This window comes from Onychostoma macrolepis, chromosome 16, assembly GCF_012432095.1.
Source record: "Onychostoma macrolepis isolate SWU-2019 chromosome 16, ASM1243209v1, whole genome shotgun sequence".
Taxonomy (NCBI): Eukaryota; Metazoa; Chordata; class Actinopteri; order Cypriniformes; family Cyprinidae; genus Onychostoma; species Onychostoma macrolepis.
This window is the reverse complement of record NC_081170.1, coordinates 15,568,955-15,587,277: the sequence shown is the minus strand read 5'-3', so window position 1 is coordinate 15,587,277 and position 18,323 is coordinate 15,568,955. Positions and strand designations below refer to the sequence as shown.

The following is an 18,323-nucleotide window of genomic DNA, read 5'->3' as shown; positions in this document are numbered from 1 at the left end:
ACAAAATCTGGACATATACATAAGTGGAAACACCTTTGAATGAAATGTAAAGAAGAGAGGTTTTAATGACCTATGAAACTCATGCCATCAACATGACCTTCACTTGTAAACTGCATTAGACAGCGAAATCCTTAAAGCATTTTGTTTTATGTAGTAGGGATGAGGGAGTTTACTGCATATGTATGCAATGTGTAAAGCATCACTGCATATATCTCAGATGTCAGGCTATGAGGCATTTGTGACTTTATTGTGCTGTGATCACAGACCCCTGACTGTCTGCTAACAGAGACTGATGGCAGGTCTTGCTCTATTGGGCTCAGACTATTGAGCTGTATGTTAAACTTTGACCTCAAGCACTGTTCGGGTGCTAACCCACCTATGGATGTCACAACACTGTGTTTACAAGCTTCAGCAACATAATGGGAAATTCATTGATGGTCCTAACCATGCTAAAGCAGAGTTTATGTCTATCATATTTGAGGTTATCACTTCCCATAAAAACATTCTGTCTAGAAACTGTTTTCACTCAGAAATTGCACAAATAATTACAAAGAAACGGCAAGTAACACATTTAATTAAACATGAAATTCTGACATGAAGTAGGATGACAATTTTTTTTCTTCATAAGACATACTCCAATAATCTTTGTTTTATTTACAACATACAAAATGACAGGGTATACTGAAAAAAAAATGCTCTGTAGTATTTACTTCACTCAGAAATTGCTAGAAAAAAGGCAAATGACATATAACACATTGAATGTAACATACAATTTTAGGAAGGCTAAAATAGTTTTTTTTTCTTGTAAACACACTCTTTTTTACAACTTTGAAAAAATCATTTAGCTGTATTTGTCATCCATATGTATGTATAATTCTTTGGAAGGCATCATAGGCCTCTTCTGCCGATGAAATTGTAGTTGTTTAGTCAGCATATTGAATGACTTTATAGTTTCCTTTTGTTGTTTTATGATTCAAAAAGAACGCACAGCTAATCAGAAATTATATGAGATGAAATGAGGACAAAACATGATGCTTAGTGCTTCTGTAGCCAAAACCGAGCAGATAGAAACAAGAGATGAGAGCAGGGTGAGAGAAAACATTTTTGTCTTTTTTCTGGCAGTTTCACCTGCCATTTCAGCCAGAATTATAATCCATTCCATTCACATGCTTAATTGAGGCTCTGCTGGTGTATGAGCCTAAACTTTGTGTCCGGTCCAGGCCTTTTCCTGTTAGGGAAATTATATGTGTTAATGAAGACATGTACTCGTTCAAAGTCCGGCATAAGTATGCAAATTGAGACTTGTACCTGTTGTGCCTTGTAACTTGAGATAGGGAAGTGTGCGTATTATCTATTTGGCCCACCCTACGGGAAGGACAGACAGTGCAGGCTGATTGGAAAGAAGCTGGGCTCAGTGGTGATAGTTTTGATGGGTAATTTTAGAGCAGCTGTTGTGAAGGGTGCATTTGCTCCAGCTTAAATCAGAGTGCCATGTTCACTCTAACTCAAAGCACGAGGAGGACACACACACGATCACACAGGCACATATTCAAATGTACAAAGACCGCAGAATGACATGCTCGGGATTCTCAGCCACTCTGACTGACAGCCTCTGTTGTCTTATATCACATGCACATTAATAATTGTTTGCATATGTTGCAGTGATGTGCTCTCAAAATGTCAGATATGCAATAAATCATTTAAGCTTTGCTAAATGTATTTAACACAATAATCCGGGCACTATACAACATTTAGGGTGCTTTGTGTAAGAAGATTAGGAGCTGTGAAGGCCAAAAGAAAGCTGTGGGGACTGTTCTCATTTATAGAGGGAGAAACATTGGTGGTGATTCAAAAAATGGGCATGTCATGCTCCAGTTGTTCTCTTGCTCAGCACTAGAGGGCACCTCACTGGTGCAAAGTTGTCAGGTTTTTGTTCAAGGTTCAGTGATATACAGTATGATGTTGTCTGCAATGAATAAAAGAAAAAATCTAGTTTAAATCATGTAATTTTGATTATAAATGGTCATTTTCAATCATAAATTTAGTACTCCGATTTGATCGCTCCATTGGAAGGGGCATGTCTTCTGTGAGACTTCAATGTAAACGCCCGTTGCTATGAATGACTAACATCTTTGCATATGAAATGAGCATTACATGTGTAACTCTCTTGGAAGTTGTTGTTATGCTTCTACTGTAACAGCTGCCAGTGTTAATTATAGCCTTATTCTTAGAACTACTCCCGTAGCATCAAATGTTGCAGAGCTGCACTGTAGCTGAACACAGTCATGTCAGATCATCTCCTTATAATTTCCTAATTGCAATGTGATTTCACATATACTTTCATTATAACTAACCTAGTGAAATGTAAGCAGTGTAAGCACAATGTAAACAAGAGACTCGTTGAGCAGTGTCAGCTTTGTCAGTGATTATAAAGGGAGTTTTGGTGAAAATGAAGAAATCAAATTACTGGTAGACTGAAGTTACGATTCTCCCCATTTCAGATCCAGAAGCTTCAGAAAGGTAGACAGAATAATTAATATTTTAAACCAGAGAGTTAATTTTGAGTTTTGAAACTTGAAGTATGTTTTATTGTAGAGTAATCTGTTATATGTGTAAATGTCAAGAACATTTTGATTCTCAAGTTTAAATTATGAATTGAAGCAGAAACATACATTATTAACATTTTTACTGTCTCTATTCCAGAATATTCCAGAATAAGTTTTAAGTCCTGCATGTACTTCCACATATTCTATAGTTTATAGAAACAAACTCATTTAAAACATAAGCACTGGACACCACAAGGCTAAAATTGCACCTTATCTCTGCGTTTGTCAGCACATTTTGTGAATAGAGGCTGTCTTCCTTCAAAAAAATAAATAAAAAAATGCTGCAGCTGAGCCATAGATTACCTGCGTGCAATGAGTTTGGCTGATCTGCAAAAGCCAAAAAGCTAAAAATTAATATTAAATGAAATTTTGTACTGATTTCCCTAGCCATGTGTAGGCAAAAACCCCACTATTCATTTTGTACATACAATAATCGCAGAACTTTTTTTCCTTTCTTTATTTTGGAATCTTTTTCATGCATGAATTGCATTTTTTATGCATTCTTTGACTCCTCAAAGAGGTTAATCCAAGTTCTTTCCCCTCTAGATCAGCATACATCGCAATAAACGAGAGATTCTATGCAGATTCCGCTCATAAAAGTCTTTAGAACAGCAAAAACAGCTGATCTTCCTTTGTTTCCCATGGCGTAGCCTTAAGACCAAAACTAAACCTTACCGAAATGTTCCCCATCATTGAGTCTCCTGTTTAACTCATTGGACTGGAATGTCTCAGTCTCAGTGAGGTGTCCCAGAGTACTTATTTGGATCAGCTTTCCGCTACAGCAGTCAACACCTGTTCGTTTGCCCTGTGGTTCAGCCCGTACCATCAAGCTTGTCTTATGGGGCTCCATCTCAGCTTTTTGTGGAGAGGCTCCAAGCAGATCTTATGCTGAACTCGCTCAGTATCTGGGTTATTCCCTCTCACTCCGCCCATGACGCTGTGTGGATGTTTGATGTTGAGCTGCAGCAGGGACCCGGTTTGCATTCCAAACTGCCGTCTCCCACCGCATTTTTAAAACATGTATGCCACTGAAGAGGCATATGTTGATAGGTCTGCCAGCATGAGTGAGACACAAATGCACAATTTATGTGCAGAGGCAATGAGTTTTAATTAGTTCTGAAGCATTGCAGCTATTGCGTTAGAGTGAAGGGGCTTGTCGGTTTGTGTTGGCTGCTGCTGAGATAAAGAGGCATTTCTTCATTGGTTTGTCTGCATTATATTAAGATTTATTTATTTATTTTTTTAAAATGCAATTTTTCAGGGGGCTCACCCAGTTTTTTTTCTTTGCATTTATTTAAAATAGAAATCTTTTGTAACATAATATATGTCTTTATTGTGTCTTTTGATCAATTTGCAGCATCCTTGTTGAATAGAAGTATTTTAATAATTTCTTAAAATAATATATGTTAATGGACCCAAACTTTTAAATGGTGGTGTATATTTTTTAATAAAAATGTTTCACTTTTGTTATAACTAACATTTAAGCTTTTTTCCACAAAATCATGTGGTGCGATCAGATTGCATGTTGAAAGTAATGATTAAAATGTGCACTCCTAGAAGTATTCCCACAAGGGGGAAAAAATGACTTTGTACTTGGTTTCACCACATGAACCTTTTCTTTGTATAAACATGTTTTTCAAAACCATATGAAACCAACAAGAGGACAAAGAGTAATTTCCTCAGCATCTGGCACATGCATTTCAAACTAGCCTTTTCTTTCCCTTCAAAACGTTTTTTTTTATTTGTGGACATCAACGGATCATTGATCCGTAAAATGTTTTTACTTCATTGTACCATACTCTCTGCTATAGATCTGAGCAATAGTTCTACAATGGATCATAATGGCATGACGTTAGCTGCAGTAGCCATCATTTCATGTTTTACCTGATTGGTCAAATGACCTTTAATGACTTATGGTCAGGAAATGTCAGGGTGATTTGAAAACCACTGGCTACCTAATGCCTTCTTAGTTAACAATGATAATTCATTGCATATTAGCTCTTAAATTCTTCTGAACCACTGCCAGTCGACTTATATAATTCCATTCTGTGCTTTCTAGTTAAGAGCTGCCAGAGAAACTGTTATCTGTGATGCCACAACTTGCATTTTGACACAGTACCAAATAAAGAAATTAATTAACAAAAACGAGCAGGTGCTCCTAAGTTTCTTTTGGCCCCGTAGGGCTGTCATGTGGAGAGGCAGTTGTCCAAGTGCACACTACAAACACACACTAATGAGCATATACTGTAGTAGTTTCTTTTTACTGTAGTAGTACATACATATATATATATATATATATATATATATATATACACACACACACACACACACTATGATATACACTTTCCGGTCTTAATGAGCATTAAAATCACCTTGGCCTATCATGTTTACTCAGTTTACAAGCTTTGATATCTTTTTTTGGCATGTGATTATGTGGTTCAGTTTTACAGTAAATATAACGTTACGGTTAGTGCTGTTATATGGCTCTATAATAAGTTGTGTTTTGAATGTTTAAAGGTTAATTTGATACTTTATTTGTTCTTTTTCTCTCTATCTTACTTTGCAAATGGCTTACTAATGATTCCGGCCATTCTGGTAATGAGTGGCTACTGCTGTACTTAGCTCAGCTCTTTTTGAGGAGCGTTAGCGCTGTTGCTGTGCTAATGGAGTGTAGCAGGCGGCGTTTAATATTCAGCCCCAGGCCCGGGCACAGCCGTCCTCTGAGTTTGCCTGTCTGAAACTCTTTGTGTTGGGGTCCTGACGTTAACACGGCCAGGGAGCTGTAATCACACAGGAAGGCTAATGAATCACTCTCTCCGTTCGGCTTACGGTGTAGAAAAATACAAACAAAAGCATGCACACAAACACACAGACTTCACTTAACACACGCACAGATGGACCCTTTTCACTTAAACATATTTGTGGGTCATTTCTGCAGTGCTAATTTGCCCGATTAACTGATTAAATGCTTTATGAGAGTCTAATTAATCAAAGAGGTCATCCTTCATTCGCATACACACAGCGGCACATACTGTAACAGCGGCTCCCTGTGCCTCCAGTCTTTTTGCTTTTAAGCTGAAAAAAATCCTGACATAGCGTGGGAGGAAGTAACAATAGACGAGAATCCATTGTTTTCAAACCGTAGGCAGAATTGGATGTTCATTAATGGCCCTCACTTACTGTAATTATGCAATGAATTAAAAGAAAGGTGAGGTAGAAGATAGAATGAGAGAGAAAGAAAAAGAGTAAGAGAGAGAGCCTGAGGCTGACGCAGCTCAAAGTATCTCAGCCTCACACTGTTTTAACAGGGTTGATGAGAGGCAGAGAGAATGACACAATGGGTCTTGCTGGGTACCGGAAAATACACAGTCTAAATGGCTTGAGGATTTTCTAACATGTTTGAAAGCAATTTGTCCAGGCACTCAAAGGCCATTCTAATCAGGGGGAATGATTGTTAATGGCCTGTAAGTGTTTCTAAATGGGTCTAGAGGAGAGAGAGGGAGGGGGAGAGAGGAACGCATTCACATCTGTCTCTAAGGTGCCTTGTTCCCTCTCTGTCTTTTCAAGAAAATCTTTTCTAAGAACAATGGTTAATGATAAGCTTCATTTGAGGAATGAATGTGAAGCTGATAAACAAGATAAGCAAGAATATCATTTAAATTATCATCTCAATCCACCGATGCATCTCAGTCTGGCCATGTCCGAAAACCAGAGACAGACGACTCATACAAATCTCATTTGAACCGTATTTCAGGTGCCATATCGAAAATATATTAAAATAGAAATTGTAATCTGTAAATATTATTTTATTGTATTTATTTTACGTGTTGATATGCTTGATGTTGTGTGTTTTAGAGTTGAGTAAAAATCTTCTCTAGGTGAAGTTGGGAGGCCGGTTACTACAGTCATTGTAACAGTGAGTTGCTACAGTAAGTCTGTTGTCATGGGGATAACATTGCCAGAGGTGAAGGTGGAAGTTGTGCAGTTCCCTTGGTAGGCCACATTTTTTTGTTGCATTAAATGATTGGAAAAGAATGAGAGAAGCAAAATGTGAGCACTTGTGACTGCAGCTGGACTGTGTGTGTCAGGTTTGTGAGTTGAAAGTGAAATGAAAAAACACCATTGGGTGGACCAGCAAAAAGTCCCCACAAGAAAAATGGGTTAATAAACACATTATCTAACTTGCAAATGTAAAAATGCAAAATGTAAAATGTCATTACCTCAATATAAAAACAATAGAGGTTGAGTAAAAAAAGTAAAGTAAAAATGTATTTGTATGCGTTTTTGTTTAGGAGTTGATAACTGTAACCAGCAAAAATGAAAGTAAAATGTTATTGTCTGCCTGTCATGAGTTTTCCAAAATGCAGTAAATATGGCAGGTTAACCTCTTCAGAATTGCTGTGTGTGCTGACAAAGTCTTGTTAAATTAATAGTGTTTTTAAAAATGAATCTTTGAGCATTAGATGATGGCAGCGGTAATCGAAATGTAAAAATATGGGAATTGAGCATGCTAAATTAAATATCCTGTTACCGATAAATCTATCATTAGCCGGTAATGTATGTGGTACCAACATATCCAATATATTGTGCATCCCTAGTATGCTTATATCTCACCTTACTGTTTTTCTCCCAGAGCTATGTGTCTTTATTCATGATTTGTGTGTCAAGATAAATTACTGTGTGGTGGATCTCAATAATGTGTGTGTGTGTGTGTGTGTTGCTGTTGTTGTGAATGCATGCATGAAGTTGTTGTGGAGCTCTAATTTTGAGTACAAAGCTGAGGAGAAGCCATCCGTTGAGAGTACTAATTAAAGCCTGGAGATTTTTCAGACAGGGTGTTCTGACATTTAGCCACACAGTAACCTGCAATAAACAAACTTCAAGAGAGAGGTTTTTATATGAGTTATGCTACCTGTCACTGTCAATACAGCTGCCGATGTACTCGATGAACTAGAAGATTTCTCCAGAGAGTCTCTCTCTGTGTGTGTGTGTGTGTGTGTGTGTGTGGATTTTAGTGGGCGATGTAGAAAGACAAGTGAGAAGCCGAGGAATACAGTGATGGTACAACAAGCAAGCTAATTTTAATTCAGCTGATAAGGCTGTAACGGGGTAAATTTAATACAGCGGAAACAAAATAATATCCCTCTGACACTTTGAGAGTGGAGGGAGACTCATTCTCTGTGTTTTTCACCACCCAAAACAGTAGAATAAGAGCCAGTGCTGCTTAATAACAGAATTATTCATGCTTTCCCTTTCCCTTTCCTTCTTGCAGACACCAAAATAAACTACACTTCAATTTATTGGGCCAATCCCAAACATTCCCTGCTCCAGCAGAACCGCTTTGTCTCCCTGGACACTGCTTCACCGCAGCTGTTTTCACGATCTCTCTTACGCACACGTTTCTGAGGAAACCCGTTTACCTCAGAAGATATTTCAGTGGTTATTAGTAGATGTAGGGAACAGTAATTGCATTGTCACAGCAAGCACCAAAAAAGCATACAGGCTCAGTAATCAGCAGTTTAACTACTGCATCAGTCACCTTATCTCTGCTCTGCTATCCATTAAGCATCTTGACTAACTGTGCTTGATAATTTATTCGTAGATGGGAGTCTGGGTACAAAATTAACTCTCGAAAAGAACCAAGTGCGAGTAAAAATTGGCTTTTAAAAGTAAATAAAATGGAATGACTTGCCAGTTGGCTTTGTAGCCTTATAAGGGAATAAACAGCTAAATATTGTCATAGTGACATTACAAATAATGCAAAATACAGTTTTATGGAAAATATTTAGGGCTGGTTAATTTTTACATCTTTTATTTTTTAATTTTTATATTAACATTGATTTAATTTAATTAATTTAAATTAATTCACTTTGACAGCAAGACGTATTTAATCATTTAAAATAAGTATGTAGTTTCATTTTACATAAATATATCTTAAATATATATTATGAATGTAATTTGATGCAGATGGCTATATATATATATATATATTAGGGTTGTCAGTTGATTACAATTTTTTATTATTTTTATTATTATTAATCGAATTAATCGCAAAATAAATTTGACTTTGAAAATACCCACAAAATATTATTTAAAGCTGTTTTTGAGTTAAATGAGAAAGTATCAAGTAGACATTACAAACTGTAGCTTTAGAAACAAATATTTTATTTGATTCAGCATAAAATTTATTACATATAGACATTTAGGCCACTCTATGAATGGGCCTTTGAATCACACAATTCGTTCAAAACAAAGATTCATTCAGAAACTGAACACTGCTGTGTTGCTCAGAGACGCACAACTGCTATGGCTTTAAAGATTATATGTTCTCTGCAAAACTGAGCAAAAACACATAATATTGTGTTTAAAATATAACACAATATCAACTTCTTATTTACTGAACTGCTGTATAAAATCACATTTAAACTCGTGATATCGGACAAACTCGGGACAAAATCAGCACTCGTGTGATACTGCTTTTCCTACTCATCTGATATCGTATGATATAAATATGAGATAAAAACTTATACAGGGCATTTTTTGTACCAATATCTTGTATTTTAGGGCATAACTGCATTTATGGAGTTGTTGCCCTGCATCATATTTTATATGAAATGTAAGATGACGTACAAATCTGGGCCCGGGGCCAGTGCGTTAACTGCGTTAAAACATTTTAATCGCGTTATTTTTCATAACTAATTAATTAAGTTAACTCGTTAAACTGACAGCCCTTATATATATATATATATATATATATATATATATATATATATACTGTATGTGTGTGTGTGTGTGTGTGTGTGTGTGTGTGTGTGTATATATATATATATATATATATATATATATATATAAGTATAACTAAAGACTGTGAGAATGATGCGGCAGGAAAAGAGTGAGCAAACTCTCTTGATGTCATGCAGCTAAATGAGAGTCTCTATTGATCTAATCAAAACATACTCAAGCACTCTCTTAGGAAATCTCCTGTTTGTGTTAATTGCATAAGTGAACAGGGTTGCCCTCAAATGAACTACACACACACACACACATACTTTTGCAGTGACACAAGTTTCAACAGTAGCTTCAACGTGTGCAGCCTGTTTGTTGATTATAAACTATATGATTAGAAGTGCTGCTCATTACCCACTTCACACTGTGTTATTAAGCTCCTTCATTCATCATAACTGGGATTTATGATCTCCTGCAGAGACTGAATGCACGACTGCAGTTTTTATACAGCTTGTCTGTTTGCTGTACTCAACACCCCTAGCACTCTTATTCCTTTCCTTTCTCAGACAGGAATGAAGGAATACTGATGAAAAGCTTATTGTGTATGTATGTGTGTGTGTGGGTGGGTGGGTGGCATGGCCCTAATCACAATCCTGACCGATCAGCATGATGAAGAAATAATTCTATTAAAACATACAAAGGTAAACACTGATAATTAATTTCGTTGGCCTCTTATTAACCCCTTTCTAATCCCTTATCCCACTCGCACCCCCCTTCCACACAAACACGCTAGCCTCACTGGCTGTGCTGTAGCTTTCAATAACGTCTGTAATCATGGCATTTGATGTGTGATAAACTGCTGTAGTGACGTCCATACATGGGTCTGACAGTTTGTGACTTTGTAATTATTACTTCTGCTGTATGATTATGTTTATCAGTATCAAAGTAATAATTATGCAAAGTGAACTGTACAAAACACATTTATAGATCATATGCTTTACTATATGAGTAAATGTTTTATCTCTTTAAATTAATGTGTCAGATTTAAGAATATTAGTTTGCTGGAATATTTCAATTTAAAAAACATAAATTATTTAAAATGAATTGTAAATCTTATTAGAGAGTATTTATTTTACCAGATGTATTTTTAAGGATGTCAGACTAAATTAAATGTTAATATTTAAATTTAGATATTAATTAAATATTTAAGATAATATTTTAACAAACTGCTACAGTACAATCAATAACAGTACAAAATATAATTGTCTTATACTTATTTTTTAATACACATTTATATAATTTTTTCCCCCACAGATTTTATACATATCTGCCTTTATATATTTTAGGCAAAAGACACTTCTTAAATGTACAATACAGCATTTCTGGTTTAATATTGACTGACAAAGCTAATATGAGTTTGCTGTGAGAATGAGCTAATTTCAACTAGCAGCAGTTCCTAAATGGGGCCAATATTCATGTGTTTCTTGATATATTTTTATCCTCATAACTTGCTTAATTATGATGTTGTTTTATTACATGTTGCTGTTTCCCTCGAGCTTTCATTAGGCAGCATAATACTTTAGCAGTTCACAGCAATAAAAGAATGCCTCACAGTTTTTATCCAAGCTGACTCGAAGGCATCCACTAGACCACAATGCAGTGCTTCGGGCATAGTCAAACTCATGGGGTCAAGGTTACAGTGACAGCGGGATCCTGGAGGGTGTGATATTCTCCCTTTGCATGTCCATGTTTGTCTGTGTGTGTTTTATATATTTAGTTCTGTCCTCATTTCCAAGTCAGTTTAATTATTTATTTACATTCATCTATATTTTTGGACTGAGGTCAGTTGACAAGGGCAAACAGAAAGCGGCAGCGTCTGACCATGAGAATAAACAGTGGTCTGTTTAGGATGCGCACACCTGTGGAAACCCTTCTGAATGGAATCGGAAAGCAAACAGGAAACAGGAAACAGGGAATGTTTTGTTTTGACATGTGCATACAATTTGTGTGTCTGATGACATGGAATTTTCTTTAAGTAAGAAAGTCGGAAGAGTTGCTGTCTTCTGCACTCTACAGAAATGTCCTGAGGAAGTTTGTATCGGAATGGCATTTGGGCTTTGGGGCAATTGATTTTCTCTTGTTTACAGCCTTGAATGGATTTAGGTGACATCCTGTTTGCGCAAGCATCTTATGCTTAAATGTGAAAGTGAATATGTAGGTTTGTGTGTTTGTTTGTGCATGTGTGGGTTCTTTTATCTGAACAGCATGAATAACCTAAATAATGAGGCAAAAGAATTCTTATGTGGCCAGAAGCCAACTCTTGACAATCTGCCAGACTCGCTGCTTTGATAATATCTGTGTACAAAATACTTTTCCATTTAACCCTTTCCACATCTGCAGGTACATACTGAAACACTAAGCCATGACTATTTCACATTATGGGCCAGATTTACTAAACAAGGCAAATTATTGTGAGACTGCAATCCCACAAAAGCACCAATGGGAGTGGAATGTTCTGTGGCTGATTTACTGACAATGCGCAAATTAAAGAACACTCTTTCATTTACATAATCACCAACACAATCTACCAAGAGCGATGTAAATTAGCATAGGGTAATCAGGTGAGAGTAGTCTAACACAGGCGCAAAATGGGTTAAGACATGCTTTAAATAATTGTGCAAATACGAGTAAACTGACTACCGCAAATTTTAGTTTTCACATTGCATGATTTATTTAAATACTATCCTCCCATAAATTATTTTTGTGAGGAAAAACTCCTGTAAATGCACATTCAGTTAGGTTAACCACAAAAATACCAGGTGTCCATGCCTTGCCAGTAGTTTTTTAATGCCAAACGAGGGCAAATCTGTTAGCAAATCTGGCCCTGTGATGACAAATAATTCCAATAAAAATTGGAAACTGATGTATTATTTCATTTAAATCTAATTTATTTTTACTATAACAATGCACTTTATTATAATATAATATACATTTTATATGATATTTATCATGTATATTATGTAATTTATGTAATGTATCAAATATAATATAAATAAGCAAACCTTTTTTTCTTTAAAGGTTCAAAAATATATTTACTTATGACTTATTTCATTTGTCAGGGTTTTAAGTTATTATGATGAGTGCTTACATGATTCTGTTCTATCCGACTTATTCACAACCTCAAGGATATTTGCTTGTCACAATTAACACTGCACAATTACTGAAAGCAGATGGTAAACCAAATACTGTTCAAGAAAGATGTTTGTTTACATTTCCTATTAATCATAACAGCAGATATTTATAAAATGATGAAAAATAATGGGGAAGAACATTATAACTGGGCACATATCCAGATGTGCAGGGTAGTTGAACACACTTTCAGCATTTCAAACAGTCAGATGCCTGAAACACAGTGGTGGTCAGATGCCGTTGTATGTCCTCCGCAGCCTACAGTACCACAGAACTGGCCAAGATGCAAATGGAGTTCAGCATTAATTTGTGGACTTGTTTGCATCGTCGCCTGATTTGTAACAACGTAGTGCATGCAAATAAACTGCACTCTCGGTGGGCATGTAAATTTCCCCTGTGACTCCAGTCCACTTCAGTAATGTGGCTGCTATTTTCATGTATGTTTAATCCATTTAAATTCATTTCATTTAATTATTAATATTTATGAATACCTCTGAGAGTTATGTTTTAATTGATTAACTTCAGTGAGAAAAGTTTTTTAGCCAAGGCATAAATATATAATCGGATATACTCTTGTTTGTGTGTATACATCTCTTTTGGTATGTCAGAGGGAGATTCTGATCATTTATGCAAGTTAGAGAACCTTTAAGCACTCTTTAGTTTAATGTACGTGAGTGTCATGCTTTTTTTTTGTCTGTGTCTGTATTGATTGGACCTCTTCTTGTGGATGTGTGTGTGTGTGTCTTTGTGCACATTTCTTCCCTCTGATGAGCTATTCAGTTACCCACAATACACTCATCAGGCTCACAAAGATAAACCCAAACACAGTCATTACAAGCAAATGTGTGTGATTGAGTGTGTGCGCATAGACCAGCTGCTTTCGGTCTGTTTTTAAGTTTCTTAAGACACAGCAGGAGGGGTCCAACTTTCCTGTGCTTACACTGCCTTCGGCAAAATCACTCCATCTCCGGAAAAACAGCAAAATCCACTCCCAGCCCTGGCTTTCAGTCTGAGACACACAAACATACACCAATAAATTAGTTCACGGTAGCAGCAGTGGGTATTTAACCTGAAACAGCATAAAACAGCATTTTTGGTGAAACTACCCATAATCCATCAGTGCCTCAGCATTTCAGTCATCTGATAAGACTCTGTGCTATTCTCATATGCACCACTTTCTCATTAAGATAAATAACCTGGCAATAAAAAACTCAGCAACCATCCAGACTTTCGGGTTTAGAAGAATTCTTTCCCTCACACATCTGGCCTTATTTGCGAAACACGAGCAGAACGAATCCATTCTGTGTAAATTGTCCCATTGAATTGAACGCAACAATTTACATAAGACTGTTTTTACAATGGGTTTACACACATTCGTTCTACTTTTGTTACAAGAATAAGGCCTGTTTCACATCGCACTCATGCATTACGTAAGCAAAGCTTTGTAACTGAAGCAGCAGGCTTATGTTATGCTATCATACTAATAGCATTTCTGCTTTAAAGAAATAAACCAATTTAATAACAACAGTCAGAAATAATAAAATGGCTAACAGGAGTTGAGAATGGCCATAATCATCATGTAATCTGATTTACATAAGGAGGGTGATCACATTTACATCCAAATTGTAATTAATCAACATGCAACCAAATCCAAATGTGAAGTCTTATGTTTAGCAGACTATCAGAATTCAGTCAGATTTACTGAATAGAATATGAAGTGTTTGTGCTTCTTGCATTTTGTGCGTCTTATTTTTAGGAATATCGGTACATCATAATTTTTTATTTGTTTTTATTTATTAGTACCAATATTGTGTGTGTACATGTATATGTGTAAGCATGTGTGCATATTGGTACCCAATATTGGTACTAATAAATTAATAATAATAATAATAATAATATATATATATATATATATATATACATATATGTATCATCTAGTATTTAACTGTGTGTACTCATTTTCCTCTTTTTATATTTAGATACTTGGATATATTTTTCTCCATTTTTAATATATTTAGGTACTATTATTATTTAGCTAAAAACAATAATACACTGTAATAATACACAAAATACCCTGCATTGTTCTGCCAATTAAAAATTAAAAATTTGCGGTTTTAACTCTTGCAAGTGAAGAAATTAATTGTAATGAATAATTACAGTATAATTACGATGAAATATTCATAAAATGATTAATATTAATATTACAGTATACTATTTAAATAAAATGCCCTTAATGTGGCATAAAATGTTGTGCTGGTAAAAATGTTTATAGTGCATTTTCAGTTCAGTACATGATATGTGGCAAAAATTGGCTCAGCGCTAAAACTCGACTTGCACCTACGCTTCTGCTTGCTCACTTGTGCCGTGTTAATATGACAGTTGAAATAAATACATGCTGCTTTCATGAGAACCCATGGTTTGTTCAGGTGTGTGTATATATTACACACACACACACACACACACACATACATAAATACATTTTATATATATATATATATATATACTGTATATATATATAAATAGTATTTTATATTGTAGTATTTTTTTGTATTGTGCCCCAACTTAGTATATTTGTTCCAGTTACATTAAATTGTTCTTTAAAGTGCATCTTTATTACGAGTTAATCACTTTTTTTAGTGAAATTTATGAGTGTTTTTATCTCATCCATCATTGATCCCTATACAAGTGAGGGGGAAGATTTCTGTTCGCACATCACTCTAAAGTATTGCACTTATAATCATTCTGGTGTGACTCTCTGCCCCCTCACATCCATTAGTAATGCCTGAGCATCCTGACTGATGAGGAGCTCTGTTCGTCAGGCCTGGGAATACTCCATCACGCAGGGTGGGTGGCTGCCATTACCATAGATTACACGCTCCCGTTCCCCTTAAGATTACCTATGTGTGTGTGTGTGCATATGTGGAGGTGTTTGTATTCAGAGCTGTGGGTTTGTTTACTCATCAGCCCTCTGTGTGGATTCCATGCTGATGTTCTCTGCGAGGGAGATTGTGTCAATAATGCGGCTGCTCTCTGCACCGAAAACGTGGCATTTTCCAAAACGGCTCATCTGACAAAACCGCTCTGACTCATCAGGGCAGGTGTCAGTAATATGATATAATTTGTACTGTAAAGTCACATCATGATGTGACTACCCGTCACCCGCCTCCCACGTTCATCTGTGGCCACATAATAACCAGGAAGACAGCAAAACCACCAGCTCTGACACATTCAGGCCTTCTGTATGACATAATATTTGCAAAGAATGATTATATGTTATATCACATTGTAAGCAGTTTATGGCAACCATTGATTCAAATCAGCATGAGATAAGAACCCGGGGCAGTGCTAATTTGATATCATCGACACCGTTGTCACCGTCACATATCGAGGCTGTAATTTAAATGATCTGTCCAGTATTGCTGTCAGATAACTTCTTCGCAGTAAGCTATAGCGTTTGTCGCAGTTTCTACTGCAGGGTACTCCATATGCCTGTCAAGCTGCGAATTAGTTTAAAATTCTGCTGAGTGTGTGTGTGTGTGTGTGTGTGTGTGTGTTGTTTGGATGTGTATGCACTGTTAAAATACTGAGGTTTCTAAAACATGTCTGGTTGCATTGAACATTTCTATTTGGCCTCATAAAAGTTCTGCAAATTAATTAATTTCAGTTTATGGCCTCAATTATCAATGCATATTTGTTTTTCTGCATATTGGAAAAAGATTTGGTGGTGGAAAAGCATTGTAATGTTTAAATTTATTTGGGATGAAGCAATATTAAAATTCTGTCCAATAATGATAAGATGATAATTATTTTCTAACAGAATTATGTTAACCTTATAAGGCCTGAGATAGGAAACAATGATCAGAAAAAAACTTTAGACAATATGATTGGTCAGAAAATGTTTTGACAAAATATAAATAAGTACGTAATGTTAGTAAATAAATAAATGTTCAATAAAAAAATTGCAGAATGTGTTTTTTTGTTGAGTATTATTAGGATACATTAGGATTTTATGACTCATATAATATGATATGAATTAAAAAAAACAAAACAAAAAAAAACTCTATTCATAAGGTAAGGGAAAGAATTAAGATGAAATTCTTGTAGCTTGTGATGTAAATCAATCTCTATAACAGCATATCAGACTACTTACAAAAATTCATATAAATTGTCACTTTATATAGAGCTTAATATAATAGGGTTTCCTGATAAATGGCTAATATAATAATAATAATAATAATATTCTGTAATATTTCAACTAAATATGCAAAAATATTTAAATAAACACTACCTTTTTAAAGGTAATTTAGGAATCTACAGTATGAGAAATGGATATTAATTTTGAGATTCACTACAGATTTTATTTAACCATGTTATTAAATTATTAGTGTTTTCAAAGATAAACTCTTAAGTTATTTAAAATGAAGATATTTTAAATGAGGAATTTGCTGTTTGCTGTTCATTTTGCTTTGCTGAGTGATTATGCAATGTTCATTTCCTCTTGGCACATGCTCATTAGGTTTAGCATCTTCTCTGTTGCTCAGCAAATATAGATTTGTGTGCGGAATTTAAGGGATTGATTCAGCAGAATAATTATAATGATTATATCAGAATATAACCATTTATAAATAAGTGCCAAAATGAGTGATAAAAGCCGTTTCCTATATTTATACTGTATTTTAACCAACATGTCTGCCTTATTTTTCTAAACATTAAATTTTTACAACGTGACTTGGCATAAATGTGTCTTCCCAGCATTCACTAATCCTTTATTCCTCCACCGTGCACTCATTTCCTCCAAGGGCAGCCAGTAGATTCTAATTTGGTTTGTATTCATTGGTCTTGTTTTAAAAATGTAAGAGCTGCCATAGTCATTTTGAAAGAGGAAAATGAAGGTGACAGTGTCAAGACACCAATTTAAAGTGAACAGCCGAACAAATAACGCAACGATGCAGCAAAGTCGCATGGCCTGAGGCTCCTCTTATAAATGCTTTGCTTACAGTTGATCACATTCTTTATTAGACTCATTGTCTGTGTGGAGGACATTATATTTACGGCTGATTCTCTATAGTAGGTTGTTGTAATCGGTCGTACACCTGTGCTATATGCTTCTTTTAAGACCCTCTTGGTATGAGCATTCGTTCAAGGATGAACTGATTTAGTTATTTCTTATTTTAATCAGAGAGATGCAGGATCCTCAGATGCGGTCTCGTATAATGTCTGTCAATCAGGTGAGTTTATGAAGGGAAAACATTTCAGGCATGAAAGCGCTGGTGAGGTAGTTTACGACGCTGACAAGCATAAAAGCACTGATGATGGAATAGAATCACTAATCATCATGGTTGTGTGTGTGAGGGATGGTTGAGTGTGGATACGTGTGTACATGAATTTAGCTATGGCTATTTAAGCGTGAGATTTGTAATTCATGTTGTTAGTGGGTGGCAAAGAGATGTTATGCTGTTTAAAATAAATGTTCCAGTCATCTCCAACCCCGTATGGGATGCAGATATGGTCATGGGAGAATACTATGCACTATGCATCTATGTATAATATATATTTTGCATCCATTTTCTGGAGATGGAACAACTGTGTAATATTTACATTTATGTATTTGGCAGACACTTTTATCCAAAACAACTTGTGTTCAAGGCACAGAAGATTCATTGACTGAGTGCTTGAAAACTGCAGTTACAGTTTGCTAGCACTTGTATTAAGCTAGAGTCAGCACTCTTGTTTGAATTAAAACCAAACACCAATTCAAGTTAGATATAACGGCCAAGATGAGATTCACACTTTGACAAGCTG

General features: G+C 35.6%; 1 protein-coding gene across 1 annotated transcript in view; it reads left to right on the top strand.

Moving 5' to 3' along the window:
• Nucleotides 1-18,323, top strand: part of LOC131521228 (G patch domain-containing protein 8) — a 96,253-nt gene that overhangs the window by 864 nt on the left and 77,066 nt on the right. The window lies entirely within an intron of this gene.